Below are 19,829 nucleotides of genomic sequence, written 5' to 3' on the forward strand. Positions count from 1 at the left end.
CAGTCCCTCGACCAGTTGATCGAACAACAGCAGCAACTGGCCACACTCCTCAAGGACCATGCCGATGAATGTGGGGGCACTAAGGCAGACATAGAAACATCAACTGAGACACTTAGGGCAGAAATGGAGAGAGGTACAGAGACGCTAAGGGCACAAATTGAGAGAAGCACCGAGAGCCTGAGGGGGGAACTGCATGCGACGTCCAAAGACGTATGTGCCGAACTTGCCGCAGTGCGCCGTGTGCTCACTGAGCTCTCGCAAACCCTTAGGGACATGCATGGACGTGAGCAGGCAGACACATCATCCGTTGCAAGTTCCGTCCAGGGCAGCCCCCAACGTAGATCTGGAAGGAACCTGCGCTCCACAGGCAGGGGTGCCCCTGATACCCGCAGAGGGGGCATGCAATAGCGACAGCCCACTGACAATGAGCATCTTTGGACACTGGTGTTCGGGGGGGAGGTAGGAGGGTGGAGGGGGTGTGTTGGGCTCACTTGGGTGGCGGGTCGATAGGGTGTTCAACATGATATCACATATGCCATAAAAAGTGCACGATCAACCAATGAGAAGTGTGGACATTGATCTTTGTGTACTAGGCCATCATAGGCGTACAGTCCATATTGTGCATGTCCCAGACACACGCAGTGCCACGAGTCCCGTGTCCATGTATCAGCCACCAGGCGTGAGTGCTAGAAGCATACATCAATGAGATGCTGACGAATGTCACGGGCCTCCGGTGCCTCGCAGACTCCTTGAGGTGCTGCCACATCCCCACCCTCATCATGACCATCATCAGGTGCTTGCAGTTCTGCGTCAGGGGGCATGGGCACATTTCTACGTATGCACATGTTGTGGAGCATGACACATGCCATCACCATCTTTGCAACCTTCTCATGGCGGTACAGGAGTGCCCCGCCAGACCTGCTGAGGCAGCGGAAACGGGTCTTCAGTAGGCCGAATGCCTGTTCAATGACTACACGGGTACGTGAGTGGGCATGGTTGTAGTCCTCCTCATGCTGGTCCCGTGGGTTCCGGACTGGTGTGAGGAGCCATCTCTTCAGTGGATATCCAGCATCACCTGTATGTGGACGAGAAACGTATGATGTGGAATGCCATTGATACGTACGCACACCCCCCCCCCCCTTCCTGGCAGGTCAATGCCAATTCACATACCCCACATCATCATGCATGTAATGAGACTCACCGAGTAGCCAGGATCTGTTCCCTGCGTGTCGCTCCATGTAGCGTGGTATTGTAGAGTTCCTCAAGACCATAGAATCATGGGTTGATCCAGGGAATCGGGCACAACAATGTGTAATGATCCTGTTGGAGTCACACACCATCTGTACATTCAGGGAATGAAATTGTTTTCGGTTGCGGTACTGGGCCTCCATGGCATGTGGGACGACCAATTCTACATGGGTGCAGTCGATGGCACCAATGCAACCCGGTATGCCGGCAAGTGCATGGAATCCAACTTTTGTGTTGGTAATTTCCTGCTCCGAGCGTGGTAGAGAGATGTAGTCGTCTGCGTGCTTCAGGAGGGCATCGAGCACTTGCAATAGTGTCCGTGAGAACAGTGGCTGTGATATGCCATGCAACTGTCCGACTGTGTGCTGGTAGGTGCCTGTGGCCAGGAAGTGGAGTACAGACACCACCTTCAGTAGGGGTGGGATGGCGGTTGGGCTATCTATCATGCTGACAAGGTCAGCCTGTGTCATGTCCACAATGGCGGTTATGGTGTCCCGGTCCAGACGGTAGAGGGTGTGGATCTGCTCATCAGTGAGGTTGAACGGATGTGCTCGGAGGCGTGGGATTGCGGGCTGCCTGCGTGGTGGTAGTGGCTGTGCTGGCAGCCCTTGCTGGCCCTGCCTTGGCCTCCTCCTCCTCCTGCGTCTCCTCCGTGCGGCTGGTTGTAGTTGGTGTTCGTCTTCTTCTTGGAGTCGGAGCGCTTGCAGTGCTATCAGGTCCCCCAGGGCCAACATCGCGAGTCCTGCCGGTAGCATTTCGGTGTGGTTGTGGGAGGAGACTGGCTGTGCAATTTATGTGTTTTCAGGCTGTATGGCCTCCACCTGTAGTGATTGATTCCACCTGTGCAAACTGCTCTCCCCTTTGGCCGAGCACGTCCCGCGCACAACGCTGCAATTCGGGGAATTGTATCTTGCTATTGCAATCATGTATTTGTACCCGATGGCCGTGTAAGATTGGTTGATATGTTCATTCTGCTGTGGTCCCATTGTTTCACATACTATCTGTGCAGTCGCGAACTGACTTGTGAGGGGTCAGTGGAACGTAGTACTCGAGTAACGGTGGACCCTCATGCATCACTGCACCGAGGTTCAACGACGGGCGGGGCGTCCCATTCGTGGGTGAAGGCAGTTGCCATTTTCACACACAGCCGCACTCGATGGAATAATTAGTGATTTCAAACGGCCACAGATGCCTTTTCGACGTGATGTTGCAAATGAGGAATTCGAGGGGCGGCGCTTTCGGTTTCCAGCTAGCGGCGAGGAGATGCCCACAGGTCTGACTGCAAATGTAACGTTCTATTGTTCTATGTCCTTGAGACAGGGCCCATGGCGAGGGAGCAATGAATGATATGAATAGTTTGGGATGCGCAATAGCTACGTGGGCGATGAGGCCGTCCGTTCCCAAAAACATGTTACTTCACAACACTGGAATTACGGGCTGGGGCACTGTGGATTTAGCAGGCTGCATAATGCACCGACTCAATGGATGTTTCTAATGTTATGTGAGTAATTATTCAGGCATTTTGATCCCGGGATGAGGGAATGATGGATGGATGCATGGGCAGGTGATTTGATACAGAGTTTGCCATGTACAGGGCTTCTTGGGATCTATCCGCCTCCCCTACGCTATGTGATGCAGGGCTGCCATTGTGGGACCATCGTCCATCTGGCCTTGTTGAGCCCTCCCTGTCTCGAGGCGCCCTCAGACACTTGTGTCCATGCACGTTAACATTCCCATCTGATGGAATCTGTTTTGACAGACGCATGCACAGGTACACTCGTTTGTGATGGTGTTTGCACCTCGATATAGATGGTTATGAGTCGCAAGTGGTTTTGGGGTGGTGATGATCCTTTTGGTTGGGCTAGCATGCATATGGCTGTGGATTTCGTGTGATCATTGAAGTGAGTAGTTGGAATGTAGTTCTGATGGCCATTCTGTTCTTTTTCTTTTCTTTTGGTTGACAGGTATCTCCTCCCCTTTTACCACTGCCATCTGTATGCCACTCCTGCAGATGGATTTTACTCCCGACACCTGCTGCTTCGTGTTAATCAGTGGAGCAGCATTATGATCTTTTGGGACGATCGCCAATGGGCCACATGCCCTTACGCAGTACTGGTGGCTCGGAGCAACATTTCGGCCTTTCAGCTGGACTAGTGCCTCCCCATTGGGACGGCCCTGCGGTTCTGTGCGCTTCCATGTTGCCTTTTCGTACGTGATTGTGGCTCTGTGTACCATGGGGGAACAGGGCGACACACAGGTAGTGGCTGGTCATTTCTTGCGGAAGCAGCCCACAATGGTGATTGGTGTTTTGGAGTTCATGGCCTGATGGCTGTATGGGCTTGGTGATTTTGATGTGCATTAAATTTCTATTCGGATTTGGCCCGTGTAGCGTTTTTCTTTGCAAGTGATGTGGCATATGCCAATTTGGGGGGCGATGTATTGTGAGGAGATCTGCATCGGGTTCCGGCTTCGGGGTTTAGTTGCGTGGTACTGTACTGGCCGCGTTTGCCTACGAAGCCCAGTGAGGTCAGGGATGGGGGCTGCCAATATGACAGTTTGAATGTTGTCATGCTCAGGTGCGGGGGATTGGGTTTTGTGTAACAGATGCCGGTCAGCCAGGTGGACTGGTGGAATGATGTGATTTTCGGAATGTTGCTGGTCACAGGTGCCTGTGTTTGCGTGCGTTTCTTGGTGGGGGACTGTGGTCATGTCCATTGGGATGGCTTCTGTATTCGTGCCATCTGTGCCCTGCAGCTCCCATTGGCCCCTGTTGTGTTTCTTTTGTTCGTTGGCATGCATGGGTGACTTGTACATTTCAATGGTTGCATTGTGGCTTCATTGCACCTACGGGGAGTTGTACTTTGTGGGCAGGGAGCGGTGTACAGGCACTCAGTGGGGCCGTTTACGGTTGATTCGCGATGCCGTACTTCTCGCCATGGCGGAATGGTACATTACGCCATGCCTGATGGCGTTAGGTACATGTCCGCTAGGGTCGGAATTGGCGTACCGTTGCACCATGGTGGTGTTTGCGGTTTGGCATGGCGCGCGCGCGCGTGCTTGGTGCAGTTAGCGTTGGCGTTCACTACGGTGTCGCTAATGGCTTCGTACTTTGCGGTGACGGGTCATAGTCGCACCGAGCGCTATTCGATGGCGGTATTGCATTTCCGCCATCGTTTTTCGATTTCCGCCAGGGTCGTAATGAGGGCCAGTGTCATCGCGTGATTGGCCTATGTACGTGTATTTCATTGCGTGTAATTGGACAAAAGTGCGCGTACACGCGATTGGCCTATGTACGTGTATTTAATGGTGCGCGGCCACTTACACACGCAAGTACGTCAGCGAACCTGTATCCCGTGGTGCGTGTGAATTTCCACACACTATTGGACTGGGAACTGGATTCCAGGGGTGCGCGGGTCACACGCTGTATCCCGTGGTGCGTGTGAATTTCCACACGCTATTGGACTGGGAACTGGATTCCAGGGGTGCGCGGGTCACACGCTGTATCCCGTGGTGCGTGTGAATTTCCACACGCTATTGGACTGGGAACTGGATTCCAGGGGTGCGCGGGTCACACGCTGAATCCCGTGGTGCGTGTGAATTTCCACACGCTATTGGACTGGGAACTGGATTCCAGGGGTGCGCGGGTCACACGCTCGCCTAGAACACGCGCAAAGCATAAAATTGCAGACTTTAACAATAACAAGCTCAGACGCCAGGATGAACATACCGTTCCTAGCAGCAGTGGCAGTGGGCTACCAAAGGAGGAGGAGGAGGATAGTCAGGGCCAGAATATTCACACCCAGAACCAGCCTTTTCGGGATGCCTGATGACCAGGTGTATGGGAGGTACAGGTTTCCACCACACATCATACTGGACCTGGTGACTGAGTGGGAGGATGACCTCACATCACCCACCCTGTGCTCCCAAGCACTCAGCCCCCTGGAGAAGGTCCTCAATGTACTGCACTTCTTAGCCACTGGATCATTTCAGCGGACAAGTGCCATAGTGGGTGGGGTGTCACAGGCCACCCAGTCACGCTGCCTACACCAGGTCTTGAACATCATGACTGCACGCCCATCAGTCCGCAGGCACATATACCTGCCCAGAACACCTGCAGAAAGGCATGCTGCCGCCCTGGATTTTTACGGAGTGGCACGATTCCCCAAAGTGCTAGGTGCCATCGACTGCACCCATGCGGCTCTACGTCCCCCCAGGGCATCAGAGCACATCTATAGGAACCGCAAGCACTGGCATTCCATCAACGTGCAGGTAGTATGTACTGCCAAGGGAATCATCACCTCAGTATATGCCAACTATCCCGGGTCCACCCACGACAGCTTCATTTACCGAATGTCCACCCTATGCCGGGACATAGATGCTGGGCGGCATGGCGATACATGGCTGCTTGGTGAGTATGTATGCCACTGCACATGCATGCATGTTGGATACTGAGCAAGGTCACAACCCCACCAATGATACCAATCACCACCTCCACAGGGGACAGTGCCTACCCTCTCAGCCCCCACATGATGACGCCAATTCGGAACCCCACCACGCCACCCCAGGTAAGATATAACACAGCCCACATTACAACCAGGGGCATAGTGGAGCGCACATTCGGAGTGCTAAAGTCACGCTTTCGCTCCCTTGACCGTTCTGGCGGGCAGCTGTTATACGCTCCCCCAGTAGTGTGCAGGATCATAGTGGCAGCATGTGTCCTGCACAACGTTGCAACACGCCGGGGCCTGGCCGTGGACATGGTGGTGGCCCCACATCCCCAACCACATGCACAGCCGCTGCGCATGGGAGGGGAAAGGGCACGGGGGGAGGCAGCCCGTACACAGCTAGTGGCTAATTACTTCACATAGAAATCACACCCCTGTGGAGTGCACACTGCCCTGGCACATTCCATCTGACAATCAATGATGACTCAACCTGACACTGATCCTGAATGTCTGGAGAATGAACCGGGAATACCATGTCAGCCTGAGATTGTTCACCTGGAAGTGTCACAATGTGTGCATCCCTACCCACACAGACACCACCAATGCAGTTTTGTGAAGTTACACATTGAAGCAGCTAAAATGAATACCCACTTGCAAAATGCAACAAGAGGACAGTGCCATGTCAGCCAACCCAACCCCAGCACCGCCACACGACACACCGTGCCATGTCATGCTAATTGCAGGTAAACAAAGTAATCCCCACAACATGACATCAGTCTCACTATGTACAGTGGCACTATTAGAAACCTGCAACACCTGAAATGCTCACAGCAATGCCGGACCAACAACATACTTGAGCACGTAGTACCATTAACATGACATCACAAATGTTACATATTAGTAGTCTCACCACCTGGAAATGCCTGCACTCCCACCACTACCAACTGTGCAGTGTTGTCGCCATGTAGAGTTGTAGGTGCACTGCTGCCAACATGGTCCCCATCTCCAGACTAGAGGTCCTTGTGTGGACATGAGGAAGGGACCTGCAAATTGGGAGGTAGACACAGAAGAAGAGTTACACATCAATGCAACATGCAGTGTACCACACAACAGCAATATGCACTATGAATGTATACACAGTATTGACTACAGACTGGCCACACAGCTCATGGGAGTCCAACGTCACTGTGTAATTCACTGTCACTTGGGCACACCCTTTGCAAGCCCATGGAAACGGGAAGCAGGAGGGGTGTGTGTGACTCAAACCCAAGCATCTGAACCAAATACATTACAAGCCTGCATGTGCCCAGCCACAATGCAGCGTATGCCCACAGGAACCACGGAAGCCAACAGATCGAAGCCAACAGATCGAAGCCAACAGATCGAAGCCAACAGATCAAAGCCAACAGATCGAAGCCAACAGATTGTCCCAAAAAAATTGGGAATAAAAGAAATCAAAATAAAAATAAAAATAAGAAACAATCAAAAATGGCCATTGATGGGCCCGGGGGGGTTGGGGAGGCCACCCAGGAGGTCCGAGGACAGGATGCACACCAGAACCCACCTGCGTGGATCCTGGGAAGATAAAACACCTCCATGGGCTCATGGCCCACACGGCTACCCTATTGTGGGAGTATCACTGCTGTCGCTATTATCACCCTGTGCAGCTGCATACGGAGGTGGTTGCACTATGGGAGGCAGCCCACGCAAGGCCCTAGTCTGCTCCTCCATGGCTGCAAGCATGCGGGTGTGGTAGGTCTGGTTCTGGAGGATGAGTGTGCGGAGGTCCCCATGCAACAACTCACGGGATGCCCGGACCTCCGCCCTCGTTGCCTGCATCTCAGCTGAGAGCGTACGGGTGAGACGCTCCAGCTGCTGTTCTGTCCTTTGGTGTGTTGAAGCCTCAAGCTCAACAAGAGTCGTCCTGAGGTGAAGGAGCTCCTGCCTCAGGGCTTCCCTGTGGCCCTGGGACTCAATGGAGATGGCCTCCTGCAGAGTCGCCAGTGCCGCCCGCCTGTCCCTGTTGGACCCCAACATGTCCTCCCTGTGTGACTGGCAGATGGAGTCGGTTGCCTGCTCTAGTCGCTCCATCAGCCTTTCTGGGGGGACAATGGAAGTGGCCACCCTATCCATGGCCTGAGCCATCATCTCGGATGATGCAGCCTGTTGGGTAGCCATACCGTAAATGGATTGCTCCCATGCGGTATTGCCGGGTGGCGTACGGCCACCACGTCGGCGGGCACCACACCTGTCTGGGGCAAGGCGAACTGCGCCTTGCTGTGCCGGCACTGCCTGAGGCTGCAGGACTGCATTCCCCCTCTGATCTGCTGGCCCAGGAACAGGATCAGATGTCGCGGAGTGTGACCCTGCATCCGTAACCACCGAAGGCGTAGCTGCCAACACTGACATCCCCATGGAGGGTACTGACCCTGGTGCAGGTGGGTGAGACAGAACAGAATCCCTCCCTGGAACACTCACCTGCGACGGCACGTAGGTCTCATCCGAATCAACACCTGAGTACAGCTCGGGGGAGGTGCAGCCAGAGACACCCCTTGAGAGCACGACCTGCAGCACTTGTGGGCTCTCCCCCACCACCACACCACGTCCCTCACTGGTGGTTGGTCGGCCCTGGGACACCTCCTGGGTCTGCACCATCTCCACAACCCCAGCAGTATCAGGTGCGTCTTCCCCTGCAAAGACATGAAAACAAAGAAATGGAAACAGGCATTAGCACCATGGCACACATTGAGGGCTGAGAAGCAAGAGAACCAGTACTTGATTGACGCATGTCCCACATGACTAAAACCCTCCCATGCATGCACCCTCACTGCGTATGAAGTGCAGGCAAATGGCACACACTGATGACACCAAGATGGAAGATGAACAAATTTTCTGCATGCTGTCTGGCAGTGGCATCACACATTGGCCTGTGATTGGCAGGTGAAACACACATGCCATCACACAGATGGCATGTACCATTGCTATTGAGTGAAGATGGAGAGGAGGGCAGCACCTATTCATTCAGTCCAGTTCCCGCATGTAATAGCTTTTCTAATTCTAACAGGTCAGATTTTTCACCTGGAGCTGCCAGTCTGAAATGGTCAAATGCACAGGGACATGTGTGTACAAATGATATCCAGGTAACAAAGTCACTCCACTTTACCATACCCATGTCAGACATGTGACTAGTGGACAGCGACATGCCTAGTGAAAGTGGTGGAATGCAAACAAACTGACTGAATGAACAGTGAAAAAGAAGCAAATATGTTGTGTCAAGGTGACACTTCAAGGGCAACTGGTGTGCAGTTGTGCTAGATGTCTACTGTTGGCAGAAGGGATACTGCTATGGCCAAATGCAGCTGCGCAGGAAGGATTGCATGAAGCACATGGCTGACCCATACGACTCAGGCGCACACACTCTCACCTGGCACCCGAACAGAAGCCCTCACACACACACCATGCACATGGATGACACACACATGCATGTGCACTCACCGGACAATGCCTCGTAATCAGCCAGATCTCCCACGCCTTGGATCTGTTCCTCCGTGACGTAGGTCCCAGCGACTGACTCATGTGGAGTGAGTTCCATGTCTACTACTGGAGACCCACCTCCAGTCACTAGAGTTGCGGCATGACTTGAGGCCAGCTTACTCTTTGCCCTGCGCTTTAGGTCATTCCAGCGCTTATAGCAATCATTGGCTGTGCGCCTCACGATTCCAAGGGCACTTACGATGTCCGCAACGGTCTGCCAGTGTGCCTGGCGTTGTGCAGGTGTGGTCTTGGATCCTGCAACAATGACCATCTCGTTGTCATGTCCGGACACATACTCGACAAGTGCATTCAGTTCGTCATCCGTGAAGCTGGGCTTCCTGGACGGGCCGGACTGTGTAGCCGTGTCTGGGGCATCAGCCTGTGCCGGGCGAGCACTCTTCCTCTTCCGCTTGGAAGGTGGTGGTGATCCTGAGTGTCCTGCGCCGCTCTGGACACTAGGGGCAGGAGCCCTGGTGGACTCTGTATCAGGAGTGTGGGATTGCACACTCAGCATGGGAGTTGGTGCAGGCATTGGCTCTAGTGTGATGGTGTCAGGGGGAATGTCAGCAGCATGGACTAGGACCGACACTGTCCTGGCTGGGTGTGTGAGGGCTGGGGTGGATGGAGCCGCAGCTGCCCCTGCAGCCTCTCCGCCCTGCCTCCTTGGTGCAGCAGATGACCTTGCTGCCCCAGATCCACGTGGCATGATGGCATCAACGTGCACCAGCGCACGTGTCGTAGCCCTGCTGACCTGGAAGTCAGCCATGGAGTCAGCCAGGTCTGGTGCCACAATGGGCTGGTCCAACAAGGGCTGAGCATGGATGGTGTCAGCCACTTCAGCCTCAACGGGAGGGGGGGAGAGGGGGGAGGGGGGGGGGGTGATGGGTGCCCTTGACTGGTCCTCCACACATGGGGGGACAGGCTCACCCTGCAAGTTACGACCACGTCCCCTACCGGATCCACCACGGCCACCACTTGTGGCTCTTCCACCTTTGCCACCCTTACGGAATCCTCGCCTCCCAGCCATGGCACTGATATTAATGTGCGTATGGGAGTGGCTGTAGACAATTGTCCTGGGCAATTGGGGGTCAAAGGGGTTGGGTACCAGATGGTAATTGTACCCTAGTGCTCTAGCACGGCTGATTGTAACCCCTGGGGAAAGATGACGGGTCACGCAACGCACAGGAGGCCCAAAAAAGGGAGATGACGTGCACGCAACCCCTCCTAGACCACGTGTGCAGAAAGAAAAACCTGCACTACGCTGTGGCACCCAGTAACACAAGAATGAACGTATGCGTGTCACACGCAGCCTAGAATGACCTCTGAAGGGGTAGGCTACACACGGGGCAAGCACAGAAGTTGGATACGTGCGTGACTCACCGTCTGCCAGGTAAAAGAGCGTGAAAAATGAGCGCGTTTGGCTGGCTAAACCCCCGCCAAAAGAAGATGTGTACGCTGTCTGAGAAGACAGGACAACAGTAGAAGGGGACACTGTTTGAGGGAACAGGCCCAGGTAAACCAGTAAAAGAGAAAAAAGAGAAAAAGCTGTCAGAGGTAACAGGGAATACGAACTGGAAACGCCGTGAAGTAAATCGCGTGTGAAACGACAAGAAGTACAGAATTCACCCACTCGCTCTCCACGAAAAGCACGTACAAGGAAATGGTGTTCTACATGTACCTTATATACAGGCCCACACGTACAGCGTCACTTACGCGGCGTGTACGTTCACCAATCACACGCTTTGTCACTCCTGCGTGTAGATCCATTTTCACCAATCACACGCTTTGTCACTTCTGCGTGTAGATCCATTTTCACCAATCACACGCTTTGTCACTTCTACGTGTAGATCCATTTTCACCAATCACACGCTTTGACACTGGGACGTGTCACGCAACAATTTCCTGCACGTGCAGGTGACTATAGGCGCGCATATGCTGTTGACGGGTTTACGCGCTAAGGGCCTTTGCTGACGTGTGGGATTTCACTCCCTATCAGGCTGTCCACGCGTTCACACACGAGAGAGCACGCTCCTGGCCAGGAGGCCAAATTACTGCCCCCCAGAGCCCTGAGCACGCTCCCACCTGCCATCTGCTGCTGCCTGACTGCCTGCTGGCCACGTGCCCCACAGTGCTGGTGGGTGGGGGTGTTGGGAGACATGGGTGGGGGCCTGGTGGAGGGTGCCCCTGCACTGGTGGGGGTGGTGGGAGACATGGGTGGGGGCCTGGTGGAGGGTGCCCCTGGATGGTGGGGGTTGGGGGTGGTGGGAGGCATGGGTGGGGGCCTGGTGGAGGCTGCCCCTGGTGGCGGGGGGGTGGGAGACATGAGTGGGGGCCTGGTGGAGGGTGCCCCTGGATGGTGGGGGCTGGGGGTGGTGGGAGACATGAGTGGGGGCCTGGTGGAGGCTGCCCCTGGTGGCGGGAGGGGGTGGGGGTGGTGGGAGACATGGGTGGGGGCCTGGTGGAGAGTGCCCCTGGTGGCGGGGGGGTGGGGGTGGTTTCAGACATGGGTGGGGGCCTGGTGGAGGCTGCCCCTGCACTGCTGGGGGTTGGGGGTGGTGGGAGGCATGGGTGGGGGCCTGGTGGAGGCTGCCCCTGCACTGCTGGGGGTTGGGGGTGGTGGGAGGCATGGGTGGGGGCCTGGTGGAGGCTGCCCCTGGTGGCGGGGGGGTGGGGGTGGTGGGAGACATGGGTGGGGGCCTGGTGGAGGCTGCCCCTGCACTGCTGGGGGTTGGGGTGGTGGGAGGCATGGGTGGGGGCCTGGTGGAGGCTGCCCCTGCACTGCTGGGGGTTGGGGGTGGTGGGAGGCATGGGTGGGGGCCTGGTGGAGGCTGCCCCTGGTGGCGGGGGGTGGGGGTGGTGGGAGACATGGGTGGGGGCCTGGTGGAGGCTGCCCGTGCACTGCTGGGGGTTGGGGGTGGTGGGAGACATGGGTGGGGGCCTGGTGGAGGGTGCCCCTGGTGGCGGGGGGGTGGGGGTGGTGGGAGAAATGGGTGGGGGCCTGGTGGAGGCTGCCCCTGCACTGCTGGGGGTTGGGGGTGGTGGGAGGCATGGGTGGGGGCCTGGTGGAGGCTGCCCCTGCACTGCTGGGGGTTGGGGGTGGTGGGAGGCATGGGTGGGGGCCTGGTGGAGGCTGCCCCTGGTGGCGGGGGGGTGGGGGTGGTGGGAGACATGGGTGGGGGCCTGGTGGAGGCTGCCCCTGCACTGCTGGGGGTTGGGGGTGGTGGGAGGCATGAGTGGGGGCCTGGTGGAGGCTGCCCCTGCACTGCTGGGGGTTGGGGGTGGTGGGAGGCATGGGTGGGGGCCTGGTGGAGGCTGCCCCTGGTGGCGGGAGGGTGGGGGTGGTGGGAGACATGGGTGGGGGCCTGGTGGAGGCTGCCCCTGGTGGCGGGAGGGTGGGGGTGGTGGGAGACATGAGTGGGGGCCTGGTGGAGGCTGCCCCTGCACTGCTGGGGGGTGGGGGTGCAGGGGGACATGAGCAGGTGTGCAGGGTAGTCCCCTGTTTTGTAGGCTGCCTGCAGGGGCCGTGGAGGGTGTACAGGGAACACCTGTGAGGACCCACCCAGCCTAATCGCGTGTGACTTCCCACGCACCCCTGTAATACACGTACCCAGCCAAATCGCGTGTGATGATTCCCACGCACCCCTGTAATACACGTACCCAGCCAAATCGCGTGTGATAATTCCTGCGCACCCCTGTAATACACGTACCTGGCCAAATCGCATCCCTGTAATACACGTACCCAGCCGAATCGCGTGTAAAACTTCCCGTGTACCCCTGTAATACACGTACCCTGGCCAATCGCGTGTTAAACTTCCCGCGTACCCCTGTAATACACGTACCCTGGCTAATCGCGTGTTAAACTTCCCGCGTACCCCTGTAATACACGTACCCTGGCTAATCGCATGTTAAACTTCCCGCATACCCCTGTAATACACGTACCCTGGCCAATCGCGTGTTAAACTTCCCGCGTACCCCTGTAATACACGTACCCTGGCTAATCGCGTGTTAAACTTCCCGCGTACCCCTGTAATACACGTACCCTGGCTAATCGCATGTTAAACTTCCCGCATACCCCTGTAATACACGTACCCTGGCCAATCGCGTGTTAAACTTCCCGCGTACCCCTGTAATACACGTACCCTGGCTAATCGCGTGTTAAACTTCCCGCATACCCCTGTAATACACGTACCCTGGCCAATCGCGTGTTAAACTTCCCGCGTACCCCTGTAATACACGTACCCTGGCTAATCGCGTGTTAAACTTCCCGCGTACCCCTGTAATACACGTACCCTGGCTAATCGCATGTTAAACTTCCCGCATACCCCTGTAATACACGTACCCTGGCTAATCGCGTGTTAAACTTCCCGCGTACCCCTGTAATACACGTACCCTGGCTAATCGCATGTTAAACTTACCGCATACCCCTGTAATACACGTACCCTGGCTAATCGCGTGTTATACTTCCCGCGTACCCCTGTAATACTCGTACCCTGGCTAATCGCGTGTATAACTTCACGCGTACCCGCTTTGCGTTCCTTGTTTGGCAGCCCTGTAAACTGGTCCAGGGTTAGCGCAGCCCTTTGCGATGATTTAGCGATTTTGATGGCTTTTCCTTGCGCGAGGGCGTTCTTGGGGGCGTTACTGGCGCTGCTGCAGGGTCGCTGCGATACTCTGCGCCACGGCTGGTTTGGGAGCCTAAAATCCATGAATACGCTGTGCGCGGAAATCGGTTTTAGCGCACGTGCCTGGCGCAGTCAATCACACGCGGACACTCTGCGCCAGCCGCTTGCGACACTTTTCTGCGAAATTCTATGAATTACCCTGAGAGTGTCACTGAGCAGCCCATAGTAATGATGGACTATTTCTGTATTGCAAATGCTGCTGCTGCAAGTGGTTGCTCACTTACAAAATGTACCTGCATCACTGGCTCTAAAAGACCACTGTAATAAGACAAAGGCGTGTGTCCCTGTGATGAAGTTTTCTGGGTGAGGACAGCTGTCATTACCTGACCACAAGAATGAGAAAAAAGAAAAACAGTTTATTATAATCTGGGATTGCTAAAACGGAGGCATTACTGAGTGCATTCTTTAGTTCCTTGAATGATTCCGCCCTTTCAGGTGTCCGAATTATGGGGCCCTTCACATTCTGTGCTTCTTTCAACCCCTGGAGGATGAGTTTGTGTAAAGTAGAGTAATCAAAAATACAGGCCCAGCAATAATTGCACAGGGCCAAAAGCAGTTGCATCTCTTTCACAGTGGCTGGCTGTGGTGTGACTTGCACCGCTGCTGCTCTTTCTGGGGTAACCCTTCTCCCAGCTGATGATCTTATCTGTCCTAGATACACTACCTCTTTCTGGAAACATTGCAGCTTCTCTTTGTCAATCTTGTGCCCCTTTTCTGCCAATAATGTCAAGAGTGGCACTGAATCTTTTTTGCATTGCTCTTCTGTGGTGCTAGACACCAGGAGGTCATCTACATACTGTATCACTGCACATCCATTTGTAACACTTGTGATGAATCCTGCATAGTCTTAACTGGTCCCAGCCTAAGGTCTCCTTTCATGTGGCCAGGTGAAGTGTGAGGGCTCAGAAATGTGAGACGAACACAAAGGTATTGTTTTCTCAAAAGCTGCCATTTTTTTTTATAAAAAGGGGTGAGAAATGCCTATATTTCCCTAACCTAAAAAGGATGGCCCTGTCTAGCAAATTAAGACTAAAGAAAAATGACCTAGTATCCAAAAGGTCTCTGACCCTTACACTAATACACACAACAAAATGATACAATGAATGTTTGACTGTCCTCGGTTCAACAAAACAGTACATCAATTCAACCTCAAAGGTTTTAGAAAGTACTCCTTGTGACCAGGGTTATACTCCCTTCCCCTGGATCAATTCAGGAATACCTTGAGCAAAGTTTGGATTCTATAAAGCTCTGGGAAATAAAAAATAAAGCTCTCAGAAATTACCAAGTTCTATTCAACGTAGCACAAAAAGTATTTCCATTCCATGGATCCCTCCCCTTGGCACAGTAAATGTCTCTTTCACAGATGCTTGGTCACACATCAAACCAACTAATATTTTCCACAGTCTCCTGCGAAGTAAAGGTCTCTCCCTCAAAACACAAGTTCATAAACCAAGACAATTGTTCTCTTCAAAAAGGCCAAGTAATTATTAGCACATCATTCTTCTTCTTCATAGGTAACACTATTTGTCAGGATAGCACAACAATTACTTTCAGAAATGCAACAGTTCATAAAAAAGGTGATCAAATTAACAAGTTCTTTCCAACACACCTCTTCAGCACAAACACATGGCTTTAAATCATCTTCTTCTTTCCTGGTTTATTTGTCTGCCAGGATGAAAACGTATACAACTACAATTGTGCTTGTTCCAAGATTCCCCACACCAGTATCCTAGGTGAGGAGGTTTGAACAGTAACTGCTTCTCTTTATAGTCTCTTGACTCTTGACAAGGTAGGTTACAGATCTCCCCAGATTGGTAGCCCATAAAAGGGATGTTGCACCCTTCTTGTCACTGTTTTACTCTTCTACCGCCTTTTGGGTGTTGGCAACGCAGGTTAAAGGCTTCTTGCCATTTACATCTCATATAAGGAGAGTGGTGCTCCTGCAGCGTTTGTGTTATTCTTATCATGGCTGCTGGCAATGCGGGTTACAATCATCCCCCAATTGGTATCCCTTATAATAAGAGTTATGCCCTTGCTGCCTTATTTCACTTGTTCAGTATTCAAAATCATAAGTTCCATTTAACTGTGTTAGTCAGAGTGCACCGGGGTCACCTGGTGTCTCAGGCCAACTCACCAGTCTTTTCTTGGCTCTTCTGTTCACTTGCGGGTACTGCAGCAGGGCTGATCGGGTCTGTCTACACAGCTTCCAGCTACGGTATGACTATCACAGAGAGCCCAGTCCTTCGGTGGAGCTCTGACAGCTCTGTCAGGGTGGTCATTTAGTGGTCACCAGAGGTCGCAACTGCGACCTCTGAGGTCTCCCTTGCGAACTCTGTGGTCACCCTTACGAAAAAAGATTTCTTTTTTTATTTTCTTTTTTTGTAGTGCAAGCTCATGGCCTGTGGCCAGCACCATGTGGCTCTTTAGTTCTGGAGTGGCTGGCTTTCTTGTTAAAGCCCCTTAAAAAAAGAAGAAAAAGAAGAAAAGGAGTGACACAAGTCTAACACTTTCAACACTGACCCTAAATAAGAAAGATTAGGAAGACGAAATAATGTGTCTTTCTGGAATTCTATACAATAATTGCTAGACTCATTAAAGGTTTATTTCAGGCACACTTCACGTGGTGAGTCACTGATTTAGTCTGTTCTTAAACGCCTCAACTCAGCCTTTCATCCTTCTGAGGTTGATAAATGAGTACCAACACAGGTTGGGTGATATTGGGTGTATATTCTTTCTATATAAAGCACTTAAGCGTAAGTGCTATATAATAACACATCATTATCATTTGGTCATGGACGTCTGCTTGCATTCACAGTAATTTGGTAATATGGGCCTATACACACTGATCTTAACGATACATATGGCGATCCATCCTTGTATGAAATGTACATCACATTATGGCAATATCGCAACCATATGTCACCAGGGATCAAGGGTCGTGTGATGTCACTTCCGCTACCCCTGGCATTTTGGTGAAATGACGTCCCTGAGCTCTGTGAGGTCTTCGGTTCTGCTTCCTTACCATGGCCACGCTTTCTCTCCTGTCGGCCTCAGCTGTTGCTTCTCCTGCTTCCACAGCGTATCCCGCATTCGGTAATGCTTCACCCTCTGCTACTGCATCAGCATTGCCTTCCTTGACCTGAAATTCAAAACTGCTTTTAAATGCTTCACACTACAACAACTGGACTGCTCATTATGTTTCATGGGCCCTCATTACAATCCCGGCGCTAAACCATGGCGCTATTAGCACTATGGTTGGTGCCGGTGTTGTAACGAGTCCGCCGTGGTGGAATGGGGAAATACCGCCCCATTCCAAGGTTGGCGGGGTGGTATTTCCCCATTTCACCATGGTCCTTCCCCATTCCCATTTTCGCCCCATAGGGCTCAATGGGACTGGGGAAGGCGCTAAGTACTGTACCACAAATTGCGGTACCGTAATTAGCACCAAGGTCCCTTTGCGGCACCCTACTTTAACGGCTGGTAAAACCAGCCGTTAAGGTCAGGACCCGCAAAGGGACCTCGTAATCAGGCGTTAAGGGTTTAACGGCGCCGACACCTTTTACGGCGCCATTAAACCCTTAACGCCAGCGTCGTAATGACACCCATGGTCTTCATTAACTCTGAGTTCCTCTTCCTCATCCCAGTACCCATCCCAGTACCCCAGGCATTATGGGTTCTAAGTTCATAGTGGTTTTGGTTTTTATAGCAAAAACATCAGTCTGTTTACAATAAGACATCAAGATCCTGGGAACATTAGGGGAATCATGAATTAAAGAGGTCCTTACTTCCCGCTGATATGAGTCCACTCTCATGTGATCCTCTGCATAATACCACCCCCAGGGTCAGGATCAGGTAGTGGTTGCTTTTCCCTGGCCAAATTAGAGGAGGCCCATACCAGGATTTTAGTGATGATCTCAATGGATTCATCACAGAAGTCAATACCTGACCCTGACTCTTTAGTTGGTAATATGAGGGAGGATCACATGGGAGGAGATAGCTGCCAGGAAGATGTGATGACTTTTGTAAGAGAAATGCTGTAGACTTCACCCTGTGAAGAGGAAAACCCCATAATCCCTAAATACCTGATGGCATGTTGTCATTTTGAAATCCTTCCCTTCTTAAAACCCAAACCACTTGGTATGAAAAACATGCCCAGCGAAATAACATTTACCCCCCAGGTATTCATGGTTTACCTTTAACAAAGATCTTTATCTGGATAAGAGTTCTGAGCAATACATCACTACATAGAACCCTCCCCTGATTCTGACAATTTGAAATCCAAGACATATTTAAACCCATATTGCTTTGAGAAGTCTAGAACAGATATGGACTCCAATTCCCATAACAGCTGGATTACTGAGACAAAGAAGAAGAACAAGGAGTCAATTGGGAAAAAAATCTGACTTTAAGCGTGAAGTGCGGACTGGTTGTCCAAAACGGAATCATCTGTGCGGGACATGTAAACCCGAAGATTACCTGCAGCTGGTGGATTGAGAAGGAAGCAAGGAGAGAGGCTGCAGAGTACGTGGAGTGGGAAGCGAGACCAGTAGCAGTGGCAGTCCAGAGGAGAAGAGCCACAGGGAGAGCAGTGAAGGCTAGCCTGAAGCAGGCTGGCAGCGATCTAATCCGGAGAAGAGAGACTTTGGTAAAGAGAAGGTGAATGAAGCACAGCAGGGTCAGGGGAGATGAGGCCCTGCTGAGCCATGCAGGTTGTGGCGGCGAAGGCAGCAAACGCTGAAGTGGGAACCAAACAGACATCTGCTCAGACAGGGAAGACGGTCCCGTGATAGACTCTTGCAGCAACAGCACTGTATACCGGTGTGTCAGCCTGAGAGTGAGAAGTGAGACGTGAAAAGCTAATTAAAAGGTGAAGGCAAACATGCTGCAATTCTCCTGACATGAGATGTCAGTTGGGGGGAACTGGGAACCAGCATTGCCATCAGCCAAAAGACATTGTGAGAGAGTTAAAGTGGATACCATGCTACAATTCTCCTGAGATGTCTATTAGGGGAAACTTGGAACCAGCAGTGCCATCAGCCAAGAGCCAGACATTGTACAATTCTCCTTACCTGAGACCTCAGTTGGGGGATACCTGGAACCAGCATTGTCCTAAGCCAAAAGACATTGTGAGAAAGATAAGGAGACACAGGTTGTGCAGTTCTCCTGACATGAGATGTCACTTGGGGGAAAACTGGAACAAGCAGCTCGACTCGTCCGTGGATCTAGCCACGCTGTCCTCCCAAGCTCTTGTTTCGGCGGTCTCCCATCTTTCAAATTCTTTGCGCCATGCTCTGTGATTCGGCCCTCCGGCCGTTTCCATGCCATGGCGATGGTCCTCTTGGCTGTTATGCATAGCAAGTCCATCAGCTTAACCGCATGTTTGAGTTTGGCCAATCTGGGGTAGCAGCCTAGGAGGCATTCAGCTGGGGTCCACTTATACCTAGTGACTTCCGCCTCTTCACAGGTTCTTCTCACCATTGACCAAAGGCTACGTGTTTTGGTGCAGTTCCATAGCATGTGGATTAGGTCTGCTCCTTCTGTCCCACACCAGGTGCACTGTGTCTGGGCGGTTTTATTGAACTTCGCAATCCTGCTCGGGGTTAAGTATGTGCGATAAAGTACATTTAATTGGATTAGCCGAAATCTCTGGTTTCTAGAGACCTCTTTCGGAAAGGACAGCGCTCTACTCCATTCCTCATCGGACAGCTCTTGTCCCATGTCTGATTCCCAGCAGGTCTTTAGTGTATCACTGCGGGGATTGGGGATGTCAACGAGAAGACTATAGATTTGAGATATTGCCCTTCCCCCTCACTCAGGCTGTATAGTAGTGTCAGAAAGGGGGTTGCCTCCGATTCCTCTGGCCAGGTGTCCCATTTCGTGCGTGCTATCTTGCGGATCTTTTGGTACCACAGGAATTGGC

The sequence above is a fragment of the Ambystoma mexicanum genome, chromosome 1p, assembly GCF_040938575.1.
Source record: "Ambystoma mexicanum isolate Mex_15411 chromosome 1p, UKY_AmexF1_1, whole genome shotgun sequence".
Lineage (NCBI taxonomy): Eukaryota > Metazoa > Chordata > Amphibia > Caudata > Ambystomatidae > Ambystoma > Ambystoma mexicanum.